Here is a 12,600-nt window from a genome sequence, read left to right as displayed (position 1 = left end):
TGCTGATTGTGGTCCTTGTTGTCCGCTAACTGGTTGCTTATTTGTCTCAAAACAAGCAACTACACCTCAGAAGTAATTTATTGGCTGTGAAGTGCTTTGAGATGCTACAGATGTTCTATAAATGCAAGTTTCTTCTTTGAGTGAAATTTAAAGTGAGTGCTACAGCAGCGTGACAAAAATTATTAAAGGTTTTGAAAAGGCTCAAAAGGCATCTGCACTCATTAGCAGCTTCTTCCATAGCTGAAAGAAGAGATCAAGGAAAGGGCAAAACTGGTTGCAACCATGCAGAAATGAGCTGAACTCACCCAATATCACAAAGTCAGTGTTATGATTATGGGCCTTTGCTGCCTTTCTTTACTCTAGATTTATTGGCTGTTAAATCTCGATCACTCTCGCAGATGATTCTCAGTTACCAATGCCTTGGAGACCGTACTTGCTAGCCTTACTATAATTTATAGAATTACACAAAATTGCATAGCATATACAGCACAGAAACCAGCCATGCGGCCCAACCAGTCCATGCCAGGATTTATGCCCCACTTGGGTCTCCTCCCATCCTTCCTCATCTAATTCTATCAGCTTAACATTCTATTTCCTTCTCCCTCATACGTTTAATGCATCCATACTGTTCACCTCAACTATTCCCTGTGGTAGTGAGTTCCACACTGTCATTGTTGTCTGGGTAAAAAGATTCTTCTGAATTCCTGATTTGATTTCTTGGCAATTATCTTATATAAATGGCCTGTAATTTTGATCTTCCCCACAAGTAGAAACACTGGGCTGAGTTTTAATGGAGATGTAAAGGCAGCACCAGAGGCCGATGTGCTGGCAACTTCCCGCTACCGGCCGGTGTGCTGGTCTGCCTCAATGATCCTGCTTCTGGGCTTTTTTGAGGGAGGCTGCATTGAGGGGCGAGCAGCCAGTTAGGTCAATTAAATTGCTCATTGAGGGCACTGATCAAAAGCCATCTGGAATTTTCTAGACAGCAAGTGAGCCCTCCGCTGAGGCCGAAACCCAGTCGATGAATGGAGACAGCCTCTCGGCAGCTGACCCCTCCACACTCCACCACCCTGCAGCCATGATCGCCAGAGGGCCACAGGTGCAGCTGCAGGCCGTCCTGTGGCAGATGTGATCACTTTTTATTTCAAAACTTGTTAAATTCTTCAGAGGGTTTGTCCATCTTGAGGTGCCTTCTCATTCTTCAACCTACATTGGTAGTGCCCATCTCTGACGTTGGGGCTGCTGATCTTCCAGTGAACAGCTTCCAATTGGCCCTCCAGATCCTGTCCTCAATTGGATGGGGCTCCAAGAGGCAGCCACTTAATTGGCCACCTTCTCCAAAGGCTCCCACTCGATCCCGCCGCTGGCATTTATGGGTTTCCGACTCACATTTCATCCCAACGGCATGATCGGGACCCAGGAACAAAAATCCTGCCCACTGTCTCTGTTTCTACTCTTAAATAAACCTTTCAAAATTTTAAAGATCTCTTTTAGGTCACCATTTAATGTCGTTTCACGAGAAAAGAGACCCAGCCTGTTCATCCTTTCCTGAGGCATAACTTTGCTGTTCTGGTATCATCCTTGTAAATCTTTTTTCTGTTTCCTCTCTAGTGCCTCCATATTATTTTCATAATATGGCACCCAGAACATGGTCGAACCAATGTTCAATAAAGGTTTAGCATGGCTTCTCTACTTTTCAATTCTATCCCTCTAGGAATAAACCCGAGTGCTTGGTTTTGTGTCCCTTCTTTGTCACTTTTGTATTTGTAATCCCAGATCTCTTTGCTCCCCTACTCCATTTAGATTTTTATTTTCCAAGCGTCATGCCCTGCAAAGACATATCATATTACGACTTTTAAGATAGAAACTTTATTCAATATGCAATCTTTGAAATTGACTTTTCCTTTTAAAAATTGGACAATGTGCTGCAAAATGACCTGGCCTGTGTATTCACAAATTGCCTATATCAAAAGGCCAACAGGATACATTCCAGACTAAGAGGTGTTTACTCCACCCATCCTGAAACCATCAAGAGACATTCCTGAATTGAATGGATTGCTTCTGAGACAAAGAAGGTGTGAAGTAGCCACATCATAATAGAATGATACCCATCCAAATTAATTTGTTTTATTCGTTTGGGGGATGTGCGTGTCACTGGCTAGGCCAGCATTTATTGCCCATCCCTAATTACCCTCGAGAAGGTGGTGGTGAGCTGCTTTCTTGAACCGCTGCAGTCCATGTGGGGTAGGTACACCCACAGTGCAATTAGGAAGAGAGTTCCAGGTTTTTGACCCAGCGACAGTGAAAGAACAGCGATATAGTTCCAAATCAGGATGGTGTGTGGCTTGGAGGAGAACTTGCAGGTGGTGGTGTTCCCATGCATTGTTACCCTTGTCCTCCTAGGTGGCAGAGGTCATGGGTTTGGAAGGTGCTGTCGAAGGAGCCTTGGTGAGTTGCCGCAACGCATCTTGTAGATGGTACACACTGCTGCCACTGTGCGTCTGTAGTGGAGACAGTGAATATTTAAGGTGGTGGATGGGGTGCCAATCAAGCGGGCTGCTTTGTCATGGATGGTGTCGAGCTTCTCGAGTGTTGTTGGAGCTGCACCCATCCAGGCAAGTGCAGAGTATTCCATCTATTCAATCTTGTGCACTACTGTCACAGTGAGTGAGCAGATATATTACTTATGAAGCAGGTGCTAGATTGTTAGATTTAGACAAGTGTGAAGGGGCAATTAAGGGGATTGCAAACATCCTAGCCCTTGTATTTTGTGTTAAGGAAGAGCTCATTCGGCTGGAATTTTATGTTGTGGCAGAGGCGCCGTCCACCAGCTGGGGAGTCAGGGGAGAGCCTGCCTCCGCCAGGCCTGGAAGCCATGCAGCAATTGTGCGTGGCTCAGGCCCTTAATAAGCCTCAGTTGGGACTTCCACCCTCCGACGCAGGAAGTGCTGCCTCCAAGAGCTGCCAGCATCTCTTCAGTCCCAGCAGTGCCACCAGAAGCAATAGCCACTACTGGGACTGCACCCAGCTAGGACCAGTAAGATGGAGCAGACCCTGGAATGGAGGTAAGTGTGCAGGGCCTCAGCGGGACAAATTGGCTGGGCACTGACCAGGCCCGGGGGGGGTGTAGAATTGAGAGGACGGGGGAGGTGGTCCAGCGGGGCAGCTTGTGCCGCTGGAGTACCCTCTGTGGAGCGCAGGATGTCCAATCAGGAGGGCCCACCCCTGAGCCCACAAGGAGGCTGTCAGGTATTACTGGGCGGCCTCCTCAGCTGGCGAAGTGCCCGTCCGCCGCAGGTAATATACCAGCAGTGGCAGGAGAAAGACTTTAAGCGGCAAGTAATTGGCTACTTAAGGGCCTCAATTGGCCTGGGGCGGGAGGGCCATTCTTCACCTCCCCTGCCACTGGTAAAATGGCAGCGGGGATGGGTAGGTGACGGGAATGGCACCCCCTGCCTCCCACTCAAGTTTATGCACCCCACTGCCTCGAGCCCGCTCCCAAGTAGGGAGCGTAAAATTCTGACTTTTGTTTATTTTTACTTTTTCTTTAAATGAGACACAGAAATTTGAGCATAACACTTGAATTGTGACACAGGGATAGGATTAAAAGCAACTTTTTATAATATTAAAAGTTAAATAGAAACATGTACGCAGCAATTATACTAGTTGAAGCTCTGGCAGGAAGTCTCAACCATCAGCAGGGCAAATTAGAAATGTTGGCACAAACTGCCTATGACTTTCTGATTACTCATTTTAATGAACTTCATGCAATCTGCACAGATATGTAGTCTGTAATATAACTTCAGTCTGGTAACTGTGTATCTCACGCCACAGAAATGAGTCTGCAAAGAGTTTGTTTGCAGTTATGGGATTCAAAGATTTTTAATATGAATCCAATTTCAGTCTCTCACTGCTAGTGTTGACTGACATACTGTATTGAAAAGAGTTCCCAGAACTAAACTGAAGATGGATACAGAAAAACACAACCATGAGAAACATCAAAGAGTTGGAACAGAACAAAGTGTAACTAGAAAGGAGATCAGAGAGCCAGGATAGAGTGAAGATAGAAATCAAATGACTGGGATGAAGATAAAACAGCTGGGGTTAGAGCGGAGTTCAAAGTCTGGAGCACAACGAAATAGAGTTATGACATACTAAATCCCACTCAAGAGAGATATTACTAAAACTGGGTAACATAAGACAAAGGACAGAATTTTCCTAGAGCCCAGAGGGTCTCAAATGCAGCTAATCATTAAATCCTGGACGCATTACCTACAATTTTCCATCCATAGAAATCAATTGGTGGAAATTTGTGGGCAGTGTATCCCCGATTTTCAGATAAGCTCCCTGCAAGATCCTGATGTTGGTGCAGGTTTTTGGAAACTTTTGTACATTGTGTAGAAAGAAAGTACAAACTACAGAGCGTGCGAGAGAGAAAGCAGTACAAACAGAGAGTGATTTTTTTTAAGAACAGAAATGGGAGCAGCAGTATAACCCCTTGAGCCTGGTCCACCTTTCAATACGATTATGGTTGATCTTCCTCAATTCCATTTTCCTGCCTGCTCCCCATATCCCTTGATTCTCTGAGAGATCAAAGCTAGATTTTCAAAGGGCCATGGGGTTGGAAGCCGGACTGGACGCGTCTTTAAGACTGAGGTCCTGGAGATCGTCTCCAGCACCTGACACCTCTGGGACAGTCTGTGATTTTCAATGTCAGGGCAGGTGGGAGGGAATGAGGAAGCCGCTTGCCTCCAATTAAGGGCCCATTAAACTCCTTTCGGAGCTTGTTACCGGACCGGGGAGGTCACCATCGTAATTTTGGAAGGGGATCGGCGAACCAAAACAGTCTGTTGCAAGTCAGTACACAGCTGTCAGGTGCGCAGCAGAACAAAGGGAATTTTTATTTTAATATTTAAAATTATCAGGAGTCCCGGTATCCTGCGCAGGGACGTTTGCAGTAGCTTTGTTTAGGCCATTTGCCTCGGTTCCATTTTATATTTGGTAATGTCCCTCTGAAGAGCTGACTGTTCTCTTCGGCATGGCAGCGGCAGACCCCATCATGGCTGCCGCTTGCCTTTGGTGCCAGGTAGGCAGCTCCCATCTCCTTGATGCGCTTGGCACCTCTGATTGGGTGCTGAGCTCGCCTCCTGCCCAAACAGGCCATTAGCATTTAAAAATAGCATCACGTGAGCAACGCAATGGAGGTGCGGGGTTTGGTTCCATAAATTATCCAGGCATCGGATTCCCGACCCCGAAGTGAAAATCAGGCCCCAAAAATTTATCTATCCCAGCCTTGAATATGCTCAAAGATGGAGCTTCCACAATCCTCTGGGGTAGACAATTCTAAAGATTCACAACCCTCTGAGTGAAGAAATTTCTCCTCATTCCAATTCTAAATGATTGACCCGTTATCCTGAGACTGTGCCCCCATGCACTAGATTCCCCAGCAAGGGGAAACAACCACAAGTAGTGTTGTGACAGAAAGAGAAAGAGTCAAAGTAAAGAAAAACTAAAATTATGATACTCAGCTGAATTGGTTTGACTCCATCATTAGAATGTCAGTTGTTTGTTATCTGCAGTAGCCAAGACATAGGGCTGGCGAAAACAATGGTGGTCTACCCATGTGGGCCGCATGTCGCAGAGCCGCCATGATATTAACCGCAGCAGTTCATTTAAATAACTGGGGTGGACCACCCACCCCGATGACGTGGAGGGGGTGGGCAGTCCATCCCCGGCAATGGCATCAGCTGCCTTTGCGCAGGCGCTGCACCATTTTTAAAGGGCTTTGAACCCTACATTTAAATATTTAAATATTTAAAGAGATTGAGTTAAAAAAAATTAATTAATTGATCTTGCCAATCTCCCACCCCCCCCCACTTCCAATAACCATAGATTTAATTACCTGCCTTCTCCCCCACCAAAACACTTACCTTGTGCACCTGACCTTCCCCTCCAAAGTGCATCAACTTTACACTTTACCCTTTCCCACCATCTCCTACACCAATGAGATGACTGTGATGCCCTCCCCCCACTCCCGCACAGAGAAACCTACCTGCTCCCCCCTCCACACCAGTGTTACACCTCGGATCCTCGGGCAGGGATCTGAAGGCACGGGAGTGCCGGCCACCAGTACAAATATCGCACCGGGACAGATGGCGAGAGCACAAACGTAATTTATTCCTTTATTTAAATTAGTTAACATATTAAAATTGGGCTCCCATCGCCGAACAGTGGGAGGGGGGGGGGGGGCCACGAGGCCTGGCCGCTGCCGGCAATATCAGGTCTGCCTTCCCGGCATCGAGGCCGTGGCGGGCCTCTCTCGGAGGCATTTTCTGCAAACACCCCCCCACCATGATCCCAGCGTCAAGGGGTCTGTAAAATTCAGCCCAGAGAGTGTAATTTGACTTTGGGCTATTGGCCATTGATTACAAATCAACAGCCCATTTTACATCTCCCCTTATTTTCATTTCCATTCAGTTCACAAGGGAGGTTTAGACATCTGATGTCCTGGGCTCCCCCTGCCCAGCTCAATCACAAGACCCTCCCAAAGTTCATCCCCACAACCTACCTGAGTGTCTGGGATGAAGGCAGTATCCTGCTGTCTGACATATTGTTCCCCCTAGCTGGTGCTTCCCATCAATCTCGAGTGGGAGAATGATGGGAATTTTACAGATGAAGAATGGGTGTTAAAATCTGCTGGATCTCACACTGCCAAGGTCGGGACACTTTGTTGCCCGCATCAGTCCCCACCTGTACAACTGAGTTAATATCAGGGTTAGTATCTCTGAACAGGTTGAAAGTCAGATGTAGCACGGTCTTTGTCTACTGGGTCTGTAGCAAGTAGAGTGCCTCTTAAATTGGGGTGATGGGACTGGAAAGTTGGAGACTGATTATTGAGGTATTTTTGGGGACGTGGTAGTCTAATTAGGCTATCAAAAAATGTCAATTTGTCTTTCCTTTTTTTGTAAGATGCAAATTCTATAAATTCTCAAATATAAAAGAGCTTAAAATTAAAATGTTCCTGGAATGCCAAGAAATGCTTCACTAAATATGTTTCTTCAACTCTTGAACTGTTTCTTCAGGATTTAATGTATTTAATTTTTTTTCACTCTTTAATTCAAATGAATGAATGCTGGAGGTGTATCAGCCTTGGTTCTTGTCTCTGAGTCAGAGGGATGTGGGCTCCAAGTCCCACTCCAGGACAGGAGCACAAAAATCTAGGCTGCCACTCCAATCCAGTACTGAGGGAGTGCTGCACTGTTGGAGATGCTGTCTTTCAGATGATGTGTTAAACCTAGGCCCGATCTGCCCTCTCAGGTGGATGTAAAAGATCCCATGACACTATTTTGAAGAAGAGCAGTGGGGAAATCCCAGCTATCCTGGCCAATATTTAGCCCTCAATCACGATGCCTGGATAATTTCCGGATCCCAACCCCGCACCTCCACTGCGTTGCTTATGTGATGCTATTTTTAAATACTAATGCCCTATTTGGGCAGGAGACAATCTCAGCACCCAGTTAGAGGTGCCAAGTGCCTCAAGGAGGTGGGAGCTGCCTACCTGGCACCAAAGGCAAGCGACAGCCATGATGGGGTCTGCCGCTGCCTTGCCGAGGAAAACGTTACAAAAATAGATTATCTGGTCTTGATCACTGTGCTGTTTGCTGTGTGCAAATTAGCTGTTGCGTTTCCTACATTACAATAGTGACTACACTTCAAAAGTTCTTCATTAGCTGCAGAGCACTTTGGGGCATCCTGTGATTGTGAAAGGTGCGACATAAATGCAAGTCTTTCTTTTTTGCAGAGTTTATCCTACTTGTTACCATACCTTCAGTAGGCAAACTGTGGGATTCCTGGCAAAACAGCATAAATGATGTGTTCTGGGGCTTCTGCAGCTCTTTTATTAAGGTTATGGCAGATGAACGAGAGACGCCCGTGGAAATTCATTCCCATTATGTTCACCTACTACTTAAGGTACAAAGCTCACGTAAGTTCATGGTTTTCATGTATAAGCAAATCTGTTCCTGTTGTCAGCTTTTTGGGAACTGTATCCAATCCCTCTAATGGCTATTGGGCAGCTTTTGCTACTCTTGCTGGTTGGCATGTATGATTCCTATTTCTTGCTCTGTTAGTGGTATTACAACTAGCCTACAAGAAAAAGTACTGAGCAAATTTAGCTGTGCCTGTGAGTACACTTAAAGAAAATTAACTCATTTAATGCAGTGTTCTACAAGGAAATTAACCTCTACCAGTCACAATGACAAGTAAAATGTGAAAATAGAGCTGATTTGCTACATACAGTGTATAACAGTTTTATTAAGTCTGCTTTTTTTTTTTGCAAACAGTCCATAGCTGTTTTTAAACAAATTCACAAGTCCCACAGTCCACTACAGTATTATACATTTTCTTTTTCATCTTAAACAAAATCTTCTGAGTTTCATTCATATAGCTTCCAGTGCAAAGCTATTTTGAGTAAATCTACTCAGTGAAATATTTGTTGTTTGGTTATGTCACCTTTTATTTTTGAGAATTCTGTGACATTGCAGTTTGAACCCTTCCTGCAGCGCAAGACAAAGACGTTCTGTTATCTAAGAATTATGAAGGATCAACAGAAACGATTGTGTAAAGGATTCACTGTAGAAACATCAAAGGTATATGAAACAATTACATGTTTCTTGATTGCTCTGTATGTGTGCACTTGACTGTACAAAAAGGGACTGGCATCATTTGTGGAAATGATAGCTATAACTTCAAGTGTCAGACTCTAATAGTATAAGGCAAAAGATAAAACTAACAGGACATGAGGACGAGATTTTCTGAAGCCTTGTGATATCAATGGATTTCAAGTCGGTGGCAGCAGGGCTGCTATTAGCTGCTTCATGCTGGCTGATTGCGAGGCCCTGCAGGTAGTGGAGACTCTCAGAAAATCTTCCTGGCTACAAAGAGATAAATCAACCCTCTGGCCTCAATCAAAAGCATGACTGACATTGTTCCTCATAACTGTCAAACAACAGGTTATCATTGACCTTAAAATAGAAAAATATATAATTTTCTTCAAAGAAACAGAGTTGCAGTTTAATTAAATGCAGCAAGGTACAATCAAGGCTACCTCCCCTGTTTCTTTGAGTATCCAAGGATTGAATTTATGAGCCAGCCTGGAAAGGGCAGCCGTTCCTATCTGTCACATCAGTGGCTGCCCCACCATGATCATGGGTTGGGCAGCCATTTAGCATATTGGAGACATAGCCCACCCACTCCCCTCCCAAAATCACATGATGGGAGTCGGAGATGAGTCACCAATTACAGCGTCTGTTGACGCCGGAGCAGGTGCTGCCACCATATTTAAAAACTTGCCAGCCGTGTATTCACTCCTGCCTTAGAGACATTGTCAGCTTTATGCACATTATAACATTGCTGGACACTTCCCCCCCACCCCCCAAACCCCCGAGGAGGACAGCACAGGATGGCTGAGGCAGACACAGGGTGCAAGGGAAAGGCAGGATGTTTTCTTTCCCAGGGATAGCAAGAGGTCTTCCCGCCTGACCAAACAAGCCTGGGTGCAGATTGCAGTGGAGGTCAGCAGCCATGGGATCACCCGCCGGAACTGGGTCCAGTGCCAAAAGAGGCTCAACAACCTCCTGCATTTGGCCAAGATGAGATCTCAATACCACTCTTTGGGGATTACATTTGACTTTGCAGGAGGGTGCACGACATGGGGAGGGTGGCACTACCACAGCGATGGCAGAAGGGCTAGAGTATTACCACAGCCTGATAGATGCATGGCTGCATCTCAGCCACATGCCACCTTCCATCATAGCTCACCCCCGTTAACTCCCCTGACAGCATGTGTCAGCATGAGATATATCAGATCCACCCAGTAGGGATCGAGGGGCTGACAGTAGCAGAACTATCATGTTGATCTCTGCCAATTTTTTACTATCTCCATCCTTCCTCTTGCAGGACAAGAGGGCCCACAACAGGAGGGAGATGGCCTGGAGTGGCGGAGGAATTCAGATCTGCGTCCTCTCACCACTGCCAAGGAAGAGGCTTGGAACTGGCGGGCACCCTGGACGGAAGCACAATTTTGGGCGGAGAGCCTGGAGTCTCTGCGCAAGAGAGTGAGGACTGTCTTCCATTGACATACTCATTACTTTGCAGACCCACATCACGCATGGATGGCAGATCGGGTTCTGCACAACCTAACCCACACATTTATGCTCTCTCACACAGGTCTGCATGGACAGGAGACCAGAGCTGCAGGGGGATAGCCATCAACCTCTGAGGAGGAAGACCACTCAAAGGATATACTGCCCCATGACTCTCCTGCACTTTCCACCAGAGCAGATACTTTCATCTCGGTGGGTAACTGATTGGCTTTAGAATCAGGGTCACCAGCTGGTGACTGCACCACACAGGTGCCCAAGCAGCTGGCTGAAGCTGAGACAGCCGAAGGCTCTGCCAGTTGGAGGACTGTGGGTGGCCAGGCCCATGATGAGCCTGAGCCCCAGGGTGATGTCGGGCCTCTGCTGTCAACAGCACAGGGCATGCTGGAGTTGCACAGATGGGTAAGGCAACATCTGGCAGAGATGCCAGAGGCCATACAGGCATGAGGAGACGATGGAGGATTCTATCCTTGGCATGAGTGCTGCCACATCTCAGGCGTGTGAGCTCATGGCTTCCTCCATCGAGGCTGGCAGCCCTCATGGAGAGCCAGATCTCTCAGATGCACACAGACCTGCACACCATCACTTTGGCCATGAGCTCAATGCAGTAGTGGCAAGGCGAGAGAAGGAACAGGAGCCTAGAGACTTGTCCCGCTCTTCGTCCTTCTCTAGTGAGCAGGAAGGGTCAAGCGAGCCTTGCAAGGGAGGATAGGCTGCCCTCCACATTTTTGGGGCCTCCCCTCAGGGTGCTTAGTGTGGACATTGGCTCCTCAGCCCCTCCACCAGTGAGCCCTCCAGCAGCCACGATGCCTGAGGAGAGTCCAGCACCTGTGCAGGAAATCCTCAGGCAGCTTGGACCTTCCAGGCCTCAGGCAGCCAGAGGACACCCGCCAAAGTCATTACAGGCCAAAAGGCAGCCTGATCAGCAGCCTGCCTCCAGCCAGCTGCTGTAGCAGGGATCACACCATGTAGGAGCACTCACAAACATAGTAAGAAAACCACGTAGTCACACTTGGGGACTCAAGGGTATAGAAAATATGTAATGTAGTGATTAATTAAATGTTCTTTTGCGCAACTTATTAGTGATCATTGTCTGAAAGCCATGTTCCATTATGCCTTCATTGTGAGCTGCTAATTTCCCCCTTCCTGCTTAGTGCAATGCCAATGTGACCACAGCCCTCATTAACATATGATCTCCCATGGGCATTAGTGTAGCTTACAGCTGGTCACAAGTCAGGGAACACAAATGGAAAGGAGGCGACAGACTACATGCATTAAGATTAGTCTTTATTGGATTCTGTGGGTGGACATCAGGGTGGCTGGAAGCAAGTGATTATGAGGGTGTCTCTTGCCTCCTTAGCGTGTCACTCAATCTGTATGGCCTCTGACAAGGTCTCCAATCGCTCTACACCTCCATCCCCCACCAGGATGGTTTGAGGGCTCTCTGCTTCTTCCTGGAACAGAGACCCAACCAGTCCCCATCCACCACCACCCTCCTCCGCCTGGCTGAACTTGTTCTCACATTGAACAACTTCTCCTTCAACTCCATGCACTTCCTTCAAGTAAAAGGTGTCGCTATGGGTACCCGCATGGGTCCTAGTTATGCCTGTCTTTTTGTGGGATATGTCGAGCATTCTTTGTTCCAGTCCTACTCAGGCCCCCTCCCCCAACTCTTTTTCCAGTACATTGATGACTGTATCGGTGCCGTTTCCTGCTCCCGCCCCGAACTAGAAAACTTTATCAACTTTGCTTCCAATTTCCACCCTTCTCTCACCTTTACATGGTCCATCTCTGACACTTCCCTTCCCTTCCTCGACTTCTCTGTCTCCATCTCTGGGGATAGGTTGTCTACCAATATCCATTATAAGCCCACTGACTCCCACAGCTACCTCGACTACACTTCTTCACACCCTACCTCCTGTAAGGACTCCATTCCATTCTCCTTCCCCTGCAATCGCAGGAGGTGTAATACCTGCCCATTTACCTCCTCTCTCCTCACTATCCCAGGCCCCAAACACTCCTTTCAGGTGAAGCAGCGATTTACTTGTACTTCTTTCAATGTAGTATACTGTATTCGCTGCTCACAGTGTGGTCTCCTCTACATTGGGGAGACCAAGCGCAGACTGGGTGACCGCTTTGCGGAACATCTCCGCTCAGTCCGCAAGCAGAACCCTGAGCTTCCGGTTGCTTGCCATTTCAACACTCCCCCCTGCTCTCATGCTCACATCTCTGTCCTGGGATTGCTGCAGTGTTCCAGTGAACATCAACGCAAGCTCGAGGAACAGCATCTCATCTACCGATTAGGCACACTACAGCCTGCCGGACTGAACATTGAGTTCAATAATTTCAGAGCATGACAGCCCCCCATTTTACTTTCATTTTTAGTTATTTTTTCTTCCTTTTTTTTTACATTCCTTTTTACATTTTTTACAATTTTTTT

The 12,600-nt window shown here is 46.9% G+C and overlaps 1 protein-coding gene across 1 annotated transcript in view; it reads right to left on the bottom strand.

Moving 5' to 3' along the window:
• The window catches only part of ica1 (islet cell autoantigen 1), a 200,011-nt gene that overhangs the window by 94,999 nt on the left and 92,412 nt on the right, over positions 1 to 12,600 (bottom strand). The window lies entirely within an intron of this gene.

The sequence above is a fragment of the Heterodontus francisci genome, chromosome 2 (assembly GCF_036365525.1).
Source record: "Heterodontus francisci isolate sHetFra1 chromosome 2, sHetFra1.hap1, whole genome shotgun sequence".
Lineage (NCBI taxonomy): Eukaryota > Metazoa > Chordata > Chondrichthyes > Heterodontiformes > Heterodontidae > Heterodontus > Heterodontus francisci.
The sequence above is the reverse complement of the archived record's forward strand: the minus strand, read 5'-3'. Positions and strand labels throughout refer to the sequence as shown.